Below are 14,917 nucleotides of genomic sequence, written 5' to 3' on the forward strand. Positions count from 1 at the left end.
TTCCATTTGGCACTTAGATCCCATGTAATTTTACTAGCAACAGACTTTCTATCACCAGCTGCTTATAAATTAGGCTCACAATAAAATATTTCTCATTCTGGAGTTAAGCAACTAAAACAAAATAACCTTAGTCCTACTTGCTCACTCCTACCAGCAGGGCCAACCTGCTTCACCTGGTTGATTACGATTCCTCCTGTGGATTCATCAAATAGTCTGCTTAATAAAGAACCACTACATATATTATTCATCCATCACTAGGTTTCAAAGAATCAGGACACTCAGATTCACTTGACATAAAGATGATACTCCGCATAGCTCAGTACTTTTTAGATGATTGAGAGAGTCTGCACTGTGTTTTGCCCTATTTCAAGGATGTTATTTTCAGTCTGTGACTCCCTTGCAAACAGTCCTGGAGATGGGCAAAAGTGATGCATATGAAGGTCTCTGATTTGGGAAACACATTAGATGGTCTTTTGGGGGTTGCTACTGTTGTTGTTGAGCAACACATCTAAATCTGAGCTTATTCCATAAAAAGAAGAGACATAACTTGAGACTATGATAATCAGCCAAAAGTCACTGACATTAGCCAGCCCTCAAGATCAGAAGGGCATAAAAATCAAGGTCAAGAAGCACTGTCATCATTAATACCCGGCAGAGTTATTTCTGGGAATAAAACAACAAAACAATACCAAAGCCAGGACATATAGGTGTAGCAAGCCATGGAATCTGCATAAATTAAGTTAGAATCAATAGGGATACAGTAACCTAAAGTGACTCAGAGACCAGATTTAGAAAAATACAATGGAGCCATTTTCTTGTAGATTACCACGGGTACTCAAAATCAGAATTTCATCTCTCTGAGCACTGGCATCAATTTCTAAGTCCCAAAGTTGGTCTGACCAACTAGGATGAGTACACAACCCCATCCCCATTTCTGAAGGCTTAGTACACAAACATTAGGAACTCAGGAAGGTGAGTCACAACATGTCTGAGTGAGGACCTTGTGCATGTTGATACTTCTTGCTTGCTTCTCATATATACTTGCACAGCTCGATGGCTAGAAACCACTGAATATATTTAAGTATAGCACTTTAATCAAGATACAAAAGGAAGAATCTGGAACTGGTTGTCAGGCAGATCGTCATGGAAATTTTTAAAGATAAACATTCTATGAACTTTTCCCCCACTTTCCACATTGCAACAAATGTTGAAAACTTATTATGATAGAACGAAGGTTTATTTTTCCTAAAGACAGAATAACAAGCAAATTTTGTTTATCCTTTGAACTATATTAATCTGCCAAAAAAGGATAAATAAATAAAAGCTGAAAACATATGCTAGTATTTTTTGTTACATTACCATCCCTTGTATTTTAATAGACTAGGAAGTGTTCAGAAGATTTGTCCCATCAGTAACTGTACCCACCCAAATGGGCACTTGATTCTTTGCTGACATGCCATAAGGGACTAGGACTTTGGCTGAGCTAGTGCAATGTGATATTTTTCCAAGATGTCAACTTATGGTAGGGACTAAAAAGAACAAGGAGTGGACATGGAGATGGTGGGGAGGGCTACCATGCAAAGACTGTAAGCAAAGTCCTACCCACCATTGGGGGTTACAAGTTTAGACTTCTTTCATCCACTTCTTGTTTGCATTCCAGTGAAAGAGACCCAGTGATGCATGCCAGCAGCCTGGCTGTGCAGATGTGGGCTGCAGTGAACTTCAGGGACACAAGGCAATGCACCAGCAATGGGACTTCTGGTCTCACAACAGTGTAAACATAACCTCAAAAAGCCTGCTGTTAAATTGGCAAAGTCCAGGCAAGGACCCAGATCCAAGGAGAAGGGGGCAAAGCATGCGTATCTTGGCCCAATTCTACTGTAGGCTCTTATGAACAAGGTTCATTTCCCCCCCTATTGAACTGGAAGGCCTAAAAGAGACCCAAAGCATGAACTAGGCCACACAGGCCGGCCTCTGAATATCATTACTCAGCCCTCTATTTCTGTGGGCTACCCATCCATGAATTCAACCAATACCAAAAACAGTCAGGAAAAAAATGAGTCTGCTCTGAACAAGTAGACGTTTTTCTTCATGATTAATCCATAAACTCTATAAAATAACTGTGTACACAGCATTTATACCATATTAGGTAATATAGAGATGATATGCATAGAATATAAGCGGCTGTGCATAGATTATGTACAAATACCACACCATTTTACATTAGGGATTTGAGCATCTTTGCTTTCTGGTATCCAAGAAGATTTAAGGAAAGATCTCTCATAGATACTGAGAGATGACATTGTGTGTGTGTCTGTGTCTGTGTTTGTGTGTACATATGAGTGACGGGGGAGAGAGAGAGAGAGAGATTGGGCAGAGTCTGTATGGAGAGGGAAAGAAAGAAAATTAAGCTCAGGGCCAAAAATAAAATGGCTGGAGCAACAAGAAAGTATTCAGCTTAGAGTTGTGATTCAGGAATTATGAGTCTGCCCAAAGCTCATCCTCAGGTCTATGAACTAAAATGAGATAAAAGCATAAGCCAACAGGCACTGGTGGCTTATGCCTATAATCCTAGCTACTCAGGAGGCTGAGATCTGAGAATTATAGTTCAAACACAGCCCAGGTAGGAAAGTCTATGTGACTCTTATCTCTAGTTAACCACCAAAAACTGGAAGTGGCACTGTGGCTCAAAAGGGTAGAGCCCTAGCCTTGAGCAAAAGAGCTCAGAGACAGTGCCCAAGCTCTGAGTTCAAGCCCCACAGCTGACAAAAAAAAAAAAAAGCATAATCCAAAACATTTTTCTTTTGCAACAAAACATTGCTTCTAACAATATTATATATCATACTCTAGGAGTTTCTTACACATAAGCACATGTAAGGCCACTTAATTAAAATCTAGCAGAATTCTAGAACTCAGTTTGACCATCTTGTGGGCTTCTCAGTTGTACTTGGAGCACAGTCTCTCTCAGAGGAACCCACAATACCAACACAGTAAACTTGTCTTATTAAGTCAAATCAATGGTCAGGTCTTGAAATACATTCTCAATTAGAATGAGCCAGATCAACATGAAAACTTAGAGAATGTACATCCATCAGGTTAGCAGGACCTCTCCAGGGGACAGTATCCCCTTCTTTACTTACATTGAGCCATTTGCCACTTTGATTACTTAGACTTGATGTTTCTCTGAACCCCACTTTATTTACCTGTACCATGAAAATGCTGCTAACAAAAAGAGCTAAAGAGAGACTTCACAAGAGAAGATATAAAAATGGCAAAGAAACACATGAGGAAATGCTCAACATCCCTGGTAGTAAAGGAAATGCAAATAAAAACAACCCTGAGATACCACCTCACCCCAGTTAGAATGGCCTATACTCTGAACTCAGGAAACAACAAATGCTGGAGGGGCTGTGGGGAAAGAGGAACCCTTTTCCATTGTTGGTGGGAGTGCAAATTAGTACAACCACTTTGGAGAACACTATGGAGGTTTCTCAAAAAGCTCAATATAGACCTACCCTATGACCCAGCCATACCACTCCTAGGCATCTATCCTAAACAGTAAAACCCAAGATATCAAAAAGACATTTGTACTTCCATGTTTATCGCGGCACAATTCACAATAGCCAAAATATGGAAACAACCCAGATGCCCCTCCACAGACGAATGGATCCAAAAAATATGGTACTTATACACAATGGAATACTACATAACAATTAGGAATGGTGAAATATTTATTCGCAGGGAAATGGTCAGAACTCAAACAAATAATGTTGAGTGAGACAAGCCTAGAACACAGAAAACAAAGGGGCATGATCTCCCTGATATATGACTGTTAACAAAGGGAGACGGAGAGACAGTAGAGACCAAGTCTGTGAATCCTGTATATGTTCTTGATACATTGTATATTGCATATATGTCTACCTGACTAGACAAGGGATGGAAAAACAGGTTGTAAGATATCACAAGAAATGTACACACTGCCCTACTATGTAACTGCACCCTCTTTGCACAACACCTTGTAAAAACAATTTATGTTCAAATAATAAAAAAAAAGAAAATGCTGCTAACAGGATGCTAGTGACAATGAAATAGAATAGTATATAAGATATCAACATACAAATGTCTGCTGTGATGTGAACTTCTCTGAGAAACACAACACTAAACTACAAATTCTCCTTCCTATCCAGTAGGACCAACAAGTAAGACAGTTAAATCTCTCCACCTCTATAGAAATTATATGCAATTATTAAAGTACTAGGATTGTTTGTGGGGGTTAAGTCAGTAGTCAATTCAAAATATTATTATTGGGCTGGGGATATGGCCTAGTGGCAAGAGTGCCTGCCTCATATACATGAGGCCCTGGGTTCGATTCCCCAGCACCACATATACAGAAAATGGCCAGAGGGGGCGCTGTGGCTCAAGTGGCAGAGTGCTAGCCTTGAGCAAAATAAGAAGCCAGGGACAGTGCTCAGGCCCTGAGTCCAAGCCCCAGGACTGGCCAAAAAAACAAAACAAAACAAAATATTATTATTGAAACCAGATTATAAAATTCTAAATATCACAGTCAATAAAGTATAATTACTTTAAAAAACTGGGGGACAGCAGTACAAGCATTTGAACTCAGTATTTCTTGCTTGCTAAGCAGGCATTTTACCACTTGAGCCAGTCTTCTAGCTTTCTCTCACGTTTGAGATAGAGGCTTGCTTTTTCCACAGGCTAGTTTGAAACTGAGCCCTGCTATTTATACTTCCTGTGAAAGCTAGGATAACAGGCTTGTACCACTACATCCAGGCTTTTCTGTTGAAATGGGGTCTCCCAAACATTTTTTACCCAGGCTGGACTTGACTTGAACCACACTCCTCCTGAGTACTTAGAATTGCCAGTGCCTAGTCTACCCTACATTTTTTTTTATGAACAAGAGTGTCACAAAATCCATTTCAAAAATAATTACTGCACAATAATGTACAGCTCTACATAAATGATCACAATGACTTCCTGAAGCATTCTGGTTATAGAGATTTTTGGCTTCCATTTTTCAGAAGATTTTATGCACATATCACTTGAACCATCAATCCACTGGTCACCACCTTGATCCACATGCTCCCAATTTTCCAGCACAAGAAACAACAGATCATCAGTATCCTCCACATACCTCCCTCTATACCTCAAAATAAAAATAATTTTTTAAAAAACTACAAAGGAATGTGATAGGACTCTACATATATTTCTCTTTTTGTGCTCATCCAAACTCAGATCATTTCACTCAAGTTGCTGCCAAGTTGCCCAATAGTTAACCTTGTCTAAATAATCTTTCTCTTAGGCCAAGGATTTGGTGGCTGTTTGCTTACACTTAATCAAGATTACGAGAAACTATTTCTGAGATGCCAAAATAGTTACCCACTGCCTCCTAGGGCAGGAATGCTGGAGCTTAGCCACTGCTCTGGTGCCACCGAGCAAAGCTATGCTAGTGTTAACTTATGCATGTTAATTTCCAGAAATTCTTAATGAGATTAGCAGAGAATACTTTCAGATGGATTATTTCCCTGGGCCTGGGCACTGCCCCTGAGCTTCTTTTGCTCAAAGATAGCACTCTATCACTTAAACTACAGCACCACTTTCAGCTTTCTTTGGTAGTTTATTGCAGAGAAAAGTCGCACAGGGACTTTTCTGCCGGGGCTGGCCTTGAACCATGATGCTCACATATCAGTCTCCTGACTTGCTAGGATTATAGAAATGAGCCACTGGAGACTAGCAATGAAAAACTTGGTAAATAATGATTGTTACATAGACAAAGATTCACTGTTTTTAGCTTAGGTTGAAGAGCATCTAAATTAATTAGTTCTAGACTGGTCCTACTGTGAATTCTTTCATATAAAACCTAAAACTGAAACAGAATCCATTATATATATATATATGTATATATATAAATATACATATATATAGTGTATTTATGTATTAGTTTGTTTGGAGCCAGGGTCATAATATAGAGCCAAGCCTGGCATAGAGCTCCTTATGTATCCAGGGTTGATTTCAAACATCCTCCTCTCTCAGATTCCTCAGTAATGGATTATAGGCAAGTGCTACAAGGTCCAGAAAACCCTTACTGTTTGAGCCATTCTTACTTAATAGGGTAATGTCTTCTTGAGGCTAAAAGCATCCCAATTGATATAGACCAGAACCACACACACTACATCCTATCCAGTGGCATATTATCTACATTTAGCTCTAATTTTAATTAAAAGAGTAGAACTACCTTATGGGCTCTGAGGTACATTTAAGAATGTATCTAGTAGTTACTCTGATAAAACCAAGTATAACTCTAGCTTGAATTAACACTCAACACTCGGGACTCTCTCCCACTCAGTTCCCTTTCATATTCAACATGAATTAAATGGCTGAATCACCCAGAATATACTACAGCCATCAGCCCCCTATTGTCCCATCTCTCCATGCTTAAGCAACATCATATTTTCCAAGCCCCTAGAATACTTTCCTTTCTTTTCTGTCTTTTTTTTTTTTTTTTTTGCTGTGGGAGAGGGGATAGTTTTTGAGGTAAGGTCTTATACACAGGCTAGCCTTATACTTATGAACCACCTACCTGTCTTGGCCTCCTGAGTTCTATGACTTGCTGACATGCTAAATGCTGTGCATCTTTTGGAGACTAGAAATGTAGCTCAGTCATAAATATTTGTCTAGTATATGTGGCCCAACATTACTTAAGAAGAAAAAAAAGGGGAAAAAAACAGAAGATATTTCTATCTTTCTCCTCAAGAAGGATTCAGAGCTCAATTCAGAGTTCAGTGTTAGATTGGACTATTAAATGTAAAACAAACTTTGTTTTATTAATCCCAACTCAAGAAAGTCTTCCTGACTTTCCCTTCTCTCAGTCTGGACATCATGATTATCACATTTATTACATAATTATTGTGACTGGCTTTATCAATGCTATCTCCCCTAACAGTTTGAAGACAGCTTTATCTCATATTTGGATGATTCTGACAAACCACTTTATTTCTGAGTCTCAGTTTCTTCTTCTGCAAGATAAAGTCAGACATTATCATCTCATCTCTCTGCGGCTGCTACTATGAGGCTTAATATTTGAAATTATTATTTCTATCAGTTCAAAAGTCCTGACAAATTTTTAAGTAGGAGAGATGGGACTTTTTTCAAAGGTATGTAATGGATCGCACAAGATCCAAGATGCAATCTGTCATCACGCCTCCAGAACTTATCTAACCAAGAATACCAAGAGAAGAGCATGACCTCTACAAGGCCTAAACCCAAAGATCTATTCTCAATTTCCGTTTCTCAGATCTATCAGCAGTAGAGCAGCACTGGACTTAACAGAGATCTTGCCTTCCTTTGACCACTTTCTTCACTGAGCTTCATTAGTAGCCGCCCCTTTTAATTATTCTTTGTTCCACTTCTGTCTCCCTATTGCTACATCTCAGAAGCTCAGTAGGCAACCTCTTTTCTTTCTACACTTATGCCTTCGGTGATTTCAGCTAGTTGAGTGACTTTAAATAGCATTTAATTCCAACTCACAAGTGTATAGCACTAGATTACTTTCCTGAAAACCTGACCTGTGGATCAAATTGCTTAGGTGCTTAGAAAGTATCATACTTAATCTTGATGTATCCAAACTCCTTCTGGCGCTCCCTGATATAAGCCTATTCCTCATGTCAGTTAAACTCCTTCCAGGGGCTCAGGTTAAAAAAAAAAAATTCTCAGAATTAGATATGACTCCTCCCTTCTTCTCATACTCCCTATCCAATCCTCCAGAAAATCCTCCACCTTTACACTCTATACTCAACTATATACAAAATTGGATTCCTTCTCACTACTTCCATGCTTCTTTGTCCCTTGTCCATCATGTCCCAGTGGAGTAAGTACAATAGCTTCTCAATGGGCCTCCCATCTCCGTATTTGCCCACATTTGCTCTATTCAATACCAAGCCAGCTTCCAGAATCATCCTGTTGCAACATGAGTTTAAAACCCTTCAGTGGTATTCTATCTCCTTTGGCTTAAACTAAAAACTCCTGGCCCTCAAGACCCTGGCATCTGCCCACTACATTACTATTTCCCCTCTGACCTCATTTTCTACTTTTGTCTCCTAGCTTTCCCTTGAAAAATCAGCCCCTTGTATTTCCTCTACCTAATACTCTTCTCTCTGATATCACATAGCTCATTTCTGTGATTTCTTCATATCAATTCTGTGTCACCTCTCCCATGAGGTCATCCCTGGCCATCCTACTTAAAATAGCAGCCTCCCATCCCTTCTTTGTCATCTCCCTTTCCTGCTTTACATTTCTTAATAGTAGTTTCTACCTTTTTACTGTCACTGGAAAAAGCTTCAAGAGTACAGAAATTTTTATTCATTTTGTTTGCTTCTGTGTTGTTGATGCTCAGAGTATCAATTGGCATATACAAAGCACAAAACAATACTTGAAAGAATGAATGACTACAAAATGATTGAATAAACTAAGCTTCCTAAATTAATGATAAATATGCTGCTAAACACTTGTATCATTACCAATAGTGGACAGATATACCCAAGTTCTTGAAGATGGCTGACATTTAAAAAGTCGTCAAATTTGAGACCATAAAGAAATTAAGCCAGGTGTCAGTGGCTTACACCTGTAACCTTAGCCACTTAGGAGGCTAAGATCTGAGGATCACTGTTCTAAGGAAGCCTGGGTAGGAAAGTCCATGAGAGTCTTATCTCAAACTAACTACTAAAAAAGCCAGAACTGAAGCAGGGCACCTGTAATTCCAGTTACTCCAGAGGCTGAGATCTGAGGATCATGGTTTGAAGCCAGTCCAGAGAAGAAAAGTTCCCATTAGCCTCTATAACTCCAATTAGCCACTCAAAACCCAGAAATAGAGCTGTGGCTCAAAGTGGTAAAGACCTGAGTAAAAAGAGCTCAGGGACAGTGCCCAGACCCTGAGTTCAAGCCCCAGATCATCACACACACAAAGACAGAGAGGGGGGGAGGGGGGGGAGAGAGAGAGAGAGAGAGAGAGAGAGAGAGAGAGAGAGAGAGAGAGAGAGAGAGAGAGAGAGAGAGAAGAGGGAAGGAAGGGGAAAGGACGTAAATCAAAATAAATTTGGGAATACAAACAAGAAATAGCAAATTAATAAGCAGAAGTGGTATTCAGAATGTAACTAAGTGCTCAAGTAATTGCTTCTTAGACTAATAATAAACATCAAAGTTAAGAGTTGATGCTTCCCATTCCCTTACTAGATTTTTAGCATCCTAGTCATCAGTTTCAGAAGGCACTACTGAATACCTTTCTTCCCATGTAAGTTTATTGGGAAACATGATAGATCATTCTCATTCTAGTAGTTCAGACAATGAGACAAAATAGAAGTCCACTAAGCTAGAGAAGATAAAACCCATTAAGAACTTTCCTGGAGAAAAAGACTCACTAATGAGTTGAATGGGAGAGTGTATTTGGGCACAGATGGGATGGAGCAGGAGACATATATGAGGTCTGTTGGGTCCCAAATCCATAATACACATCAATATGCAGTGCTAAACATCCACAAGTATAAAATTTAATATCTGCAGTAATGATAATCATATTTGGTAACAATCCCAAGAAATAATGCATATGTTAATAAAGTTCTAGCTTTGAAGTCTGTAATTGTTATTCTATAAGTGGTTGCTGCGTTAGTAATATGTAATATGCTAACTGAAACAAATGTTTCCAACTATCAGCAAGTCTGGGTGCAACATTTTAGGAAAGACCTTCTATTTTAATAATAACTCTCTGTTTTTCCTTTTGACAACATCATTTCTAGGCAACTATCTGCTAGTACATTGCAAATGTGTAGAAGTACCTTTATATTCTTTTCAGAAGTTTCCTAAAGGTAAAATGAATATAATCTTCTACAAGCTATACATCTATACAAGCTATACAAGCTATACAATGCTATACATCTTGCTAAATTACAGATCTAGAAAATAAAAATCCTAGGCTTGCATCTTCATTTCAGACTGTAGTGCTATTCTACTGAGTACCAGTTACACTTTATTTAGATAAACAACATCCTACAAAAACTAATATACAAAATGTGACTAACTTCTTGATTTCCTCATCAAAAAACAATGAAGCCATCACTTTATGATTTAGCTGACAAGTGAATAAACAAAGGTTTTTAGCCAGGAACCCGGTGGCTCACATTCCTAATCCCGGCTACTCAGGAGGCTAAAATAGGAGGATCATGTTTAGAAGCCAGCCCAGGTAGAAAAGTCCTTGAGACTCTTCAGTTAACCCCAAAAAGCCAAAAGTGGAACTGTGGCTCAAGTGGTAGAACACTAACCTTAAGCATAAAAGATTAGAGACAGCACTCAGGCCCAGAGTTCAAACCCCAGTACTGGGGGACAAAAAGTTTTAAAAGTGTTTTCCAGGCATGGTGGCCCAAGTCTATAATTTGAATAAATTCCTACCACTGTGAGATTGTAAGTTGGAGTCCAGCCTGGGCTAATCAGTGACTTCCAGGCCAGCCTATGCTATTGAAAGGAGAGAATTTGAGCATAGCAATTGTAGAATTCACTACTATTTCAATGTGCAGATATTTTTATAAGAAAATACAATGGCCATATGTGCCAAGATAAAGTTGTAACATTCAGGTACATGTTACTACATAATAAGACTTAACAGTCCAACGAGTAATCATTGTGAAGCAACTAATCAGCAATTAAGTAGAAAAAAATAGTGTTAGCGATACATTTAAACATGGGAAAATTTCTTCCCAAGCTGACTTTTAATATCTCAGTCAACATTTTTGGTTAATATGGTTTGAAATTAGTAAGAGAGTTGAAAAAATGTAAAGGATTAAAACATCATTAATTCATTGTAAAAAGCTTTTTATGGGATTCTTTAATTATGTTTGCAGATAACTAGCCCTTTGTTTTATCTTACATAAATGCATTTTTAAAAATATTCCTATGAGAATAATCTATGAGTGAGCATTAGGAATACTTGCTTTACAAACAATGAAACTGCAACCCAAGGAAATCGAATAATCTGACCAATGTGTGGCAGTTAGTAACTGTCTGAGGATGCAAACTCAGATCTTTTTTCATCTGAAAGTCTGTTTTCACACCACTAAGCCCAACACTGGGTGGCCATTTGAACAAATTCAAACATACTCACTTCAAATATTTGTAAGTAAAAACCATTGTTGGGAACAACTATACTTCAGAAATTATCCTAGCAATAAACTTTTAGGAAAACTATTTAAGAAGATCTGGTATTTCCATATAATATACATTGTAAAAAAAAAAGTATATTCTGCAGAAAATATGAAGTATATTTTCTAAAATAATATTCTCTGAGCTAAGCCTTCCAGCAAAATAGTAGTAATTAATTCTCACTCAGTTTTCCTTGTCAGTACTTCTATTATTCAACAACTCCAAACTAAACTTCAAAGCACAGAACATATCTTTATTATAGGAACAATCTGCAAATCATGGACTCTTAAAGCTAAAGGATTTCAAAAGTTTATGTAAAACATTTTATAGATACTAAGTGAAAACCCCAGAAGATTGAGCATCATGTTCTACACTTATACTACTAGAAATAAGCAAATGACACTTCTTTTTAACTCATATCTGAATAAAAATATTTTCAGTTCTCAAATTCTTTGACCAGACCATGGAAGCAAATTGTTACTTTCCTTGGCAAACAACAACTTAAACAAGGGCAGTAAGTACTGTATCAGAGTTAACTTTTTATTACCAACAATATTTATGTGAATTTTTAAATGAATTCTCAGACATGAATGGAAATGAGCTTTAAGACTTAAAAGAGAGACTATAAGGCTCTGTGCGCCTTATAAATACCATTAAGAGTGAGTAAATTTACAGACTCTGCCATTATAACATAGCCAAAGTTTTCATTCTGATAGAACTTTAGTGCATTATAGTGAATTCCTATCACTAGATATTCCTTTATTTGGAACCACCTGTGGATTTTGGTTACTAAAATAAAGTGTCAAAATGAAAAAGATACTAATAATGCAAACCACAATAAGAACCATTAGATTCTGTTAATTGGCCTAGTAAGAAGAAAATCAACCATAAGTAAAATAGAGTATTTGCCTATGGATCCCATAATTGTTACAAAATTTCCTTCATGACTCTAATTTTGCATTCATTATGCAGACTTTGCACATGGCAAAATTAATAATGACAAGGACCCAAATCATCAGGCCAAATGACAAAGGACCTACAAAGTCTAGTTCCAAACAATGAAACCTGAACTCATAAATCACTTTTCCTAGACAACAGCTCAAATGAAGGAGATAATTCTATAATGACACAAAGTGTCAGCCCCAAAACACAGTGCTTGGAGAATGTCTAAGAAGAACCATACCTTCTTTAAGGTGGAGAATTACTGGTCATCGTATCGTAGTAATCCACACAGGACAGGCGTCACCAACCATCCCAACAATTCAACTTTTAAGTAACTCCAAATGAAGATGATGCTAACTTCCCATCCAAAAATGATTTGATGTACTGGCAAATCCGTGGTATTTGTTGGTATATCCAGTAAAAAAAAAAAAAAACAGTGCAGAACCAGAGGTGTAGATAAATGCTACCAAAGACTCCAGCCAGAGTTCAATGCTTTCAGTTGCTCATCATAATTATACCTATACAATTGAAATTCATTACAGTTAGCTTCCAAATTGCCCTGCACACTCACTTTCTAAAAGAAGGCAACTGTTGCCTTAATGTATTTCAGATTTATGACATGGAAATTCAAAACCACATAGCTCTCATCCCACCTAGAACTGTAACTTTAGAAGTTCAAAGACTGTTTAGGTGCTGCGTCAAGTTATTAGCAGTGCATTCAGTCTGATGCTTCATTGGGCTTGTCGAGGGTAAATAAGACCAACAGTATAAAGAAAGCCATAACTTGAATACAAGAGACAAGGAGAAAGGAGAAAATGGTAAATTACCTTGATAGATGAACCAATCCCTCACAACATACCTGAATGTGAATCAAGATATGTTGGTAATATCTGAATACATGTGAATAGCTAAAGTAAACATGTACCTACTTTCAACAAACCCCCTCAGCTTAAGTTTCTTTTCTATTAACCAAGTGACAGGTAGGGATAAGCAACTTTTGTTGCTCAGCTGAAACGGCTCTCAAAGAAATGTATGTAAGGTAAAGATGCTCATGAGTTGTTGAATGTTTCCTTCATGTGATCAAGGACCAACCTAGGAAGACTGTGAAGTTTAAACTGTATGGAAACAAAGTTAGGAAGTTTCTCTTAGTCCGAGGAACTGCGCTGCCTCTCCACCCACTGTAACAGCCATCCCTCTTTGGGGCGGGCGTGGTCGGTAGAAACAAAAGGTTAAAACACAAAAGGCAGAGTGGAGAGCTAGGTCAGGGGACTCTCAGAGACTCCAGGTCCCACTTCAACTCAAGCACACTGAAATGAGAAGGAGGTGGTGAAGAAAATGAGACTGAGAGGTCAGAATGGATCATTGGATAGCAGGGGTCAATCTGGTGGGTCCTAAAACTGAAAGGGGCAAAGGGGGTGGCAGACTTAACCAGTGGTCCAGGCCCACATTCCCTTCATCCCAATATCTCTGAAAGTGTGGAACCTGTAGTTTCTTCACCCTCACTGTAGCCCCAAGGAAACTTCCCAAACTTTTATCTCCGTACTGTAACCCCCTGGACCACAAACATAAGAATCCCACCCTTTACTGCCCAGACCTCTCCTGCATTCTATTGTTGTAAGCTTTTATTTTATTTTATTTTGCATTGTGCATTGGATCTAAAGAGGTCTCGGCAACAGTTAAGTTATAAAACCTGTTAGGAAATGACCCTCATCTTCCTATCCCTTCTTATTAGGGGAACCAAGTCAGTACTGGGGTGTGAGGGAGAAAAATCGTGTTCCCATCGTTATTAGCATATTTCCATCCAATATACCAGCAACTGAGAGAGAGTCATGCCCCCCTCCCTTTGGGTACCCAACTCCCCACCCCACCTCATAACTCCACACAAAAAGCAGCACCAGAGAGAAATATGTACTTAGCTTTTGCCTATTAAAACAACAATAATAATAGTAAACAAACCAAGCAATCTGTGCAAGTTGGTTAAAGAACAAAAGAGGAGAAGGGGACAATTTGCCAGGCAAACTTTGCCATTAGTCTAGTACTCTGCTCTGGAAAGGGCAAGGCAGCAGGGTGAGGGGCGGGGGGGGGGGGGGGGAGAGAGGTAAACAAGACAACAATTTCCACTCACCTTCTTCCCCCCACTTCGTCGCACTTTTAAGAGATAGTTTCCATTGTTGCAGTCCCCGGAGGCGCTGGGACACACACATATATATATAATAATAAATTATTTTTGGCGGCCTGACAGTAGAGAAAGTCGCGTTGGCAAAGTTGGGAGAGGGAAGATACCGGGGCGGGCGTCAGTCAGGGGGATCGGGGAGGAAAGAGAGTTCATCAGAGTTCCCCCTTTTGTTCCAAGTCCCGGAGCAGACAAAGAGGCGGAGAGCGGCGGCAGGTTTCTCCCTCTCACCCCTTCTTCCTCTCTCCCTCCCCTCCCTCCCCGCCCCCTCCCTCTCCCCGCATCTCCCGCCCGGCTTAGGCTCGGGAACCTGGGTGGGGAACCCGGGGCTGCTGAGTCGTCTCTCGCAACTCTGCCCAGACCCTCGGTTCCTCCCGCACTGGAAACTTTTCTCTGGAGATGCGGGGCGGAGGAGGGGAGGGAGCGCCCCATCCAGCCTTCCTCCACCACCTCCCTCTCCCAAAGCTCTCCACACGCACCAAGGGGAAATCTCCAAAAAATCCTTGTTTCCGGGAGATGCACCTCTTTGTTTGTACTTTGCCTGCCAATCAGGGCGCACGATCCACTGGGACTACGAGTTCCTGTCGGTTGCTCATCATC

The 14,917-nt window shown here is 39.3% G+C and overlaps 1 long non-coding RNA gene across 1 annotated transcript in view; it reads right to left on the minus strand.

The window, feature by feature from the left end:
- Window positions 1-14,543, minus strand: part of LOC125352975 — a 236,811-nt gene extending 222,268 nt beyond the window's left edge. The window contains exons 1-2 of the long non-coding RNA XR_007211224.1: window positions 14,270-14,543; window positions 12,386-12,662 (exon numbers count right to left, since the gene is read on the minus strand). This is a non-coding gene — a long non-coding RNA (uncharacterized LOC125352975). The remainder of the gene's footprint in view (window positions 1-12,385; window positions 12,663-14,269) is intronic.
- Between the last annotated feature and the right edge of the window lie 374 nt (window positions 14,544-14,917).

This window comes from Perognathus longimembris, chromosome 6, assembly GCF_023159225.1.
Source record: "Perognathus longimembris pacificus isolate PPM17 chromosome 6, ASM2315922v1, whole genome shotgun sequence".
Classification (NCBI taxonomy): Eukaryota; Metazoa; Chordata; class Mammalia; order Rodentia; family Heteromyidae; genus Perognathus; species Perognathus longimembris.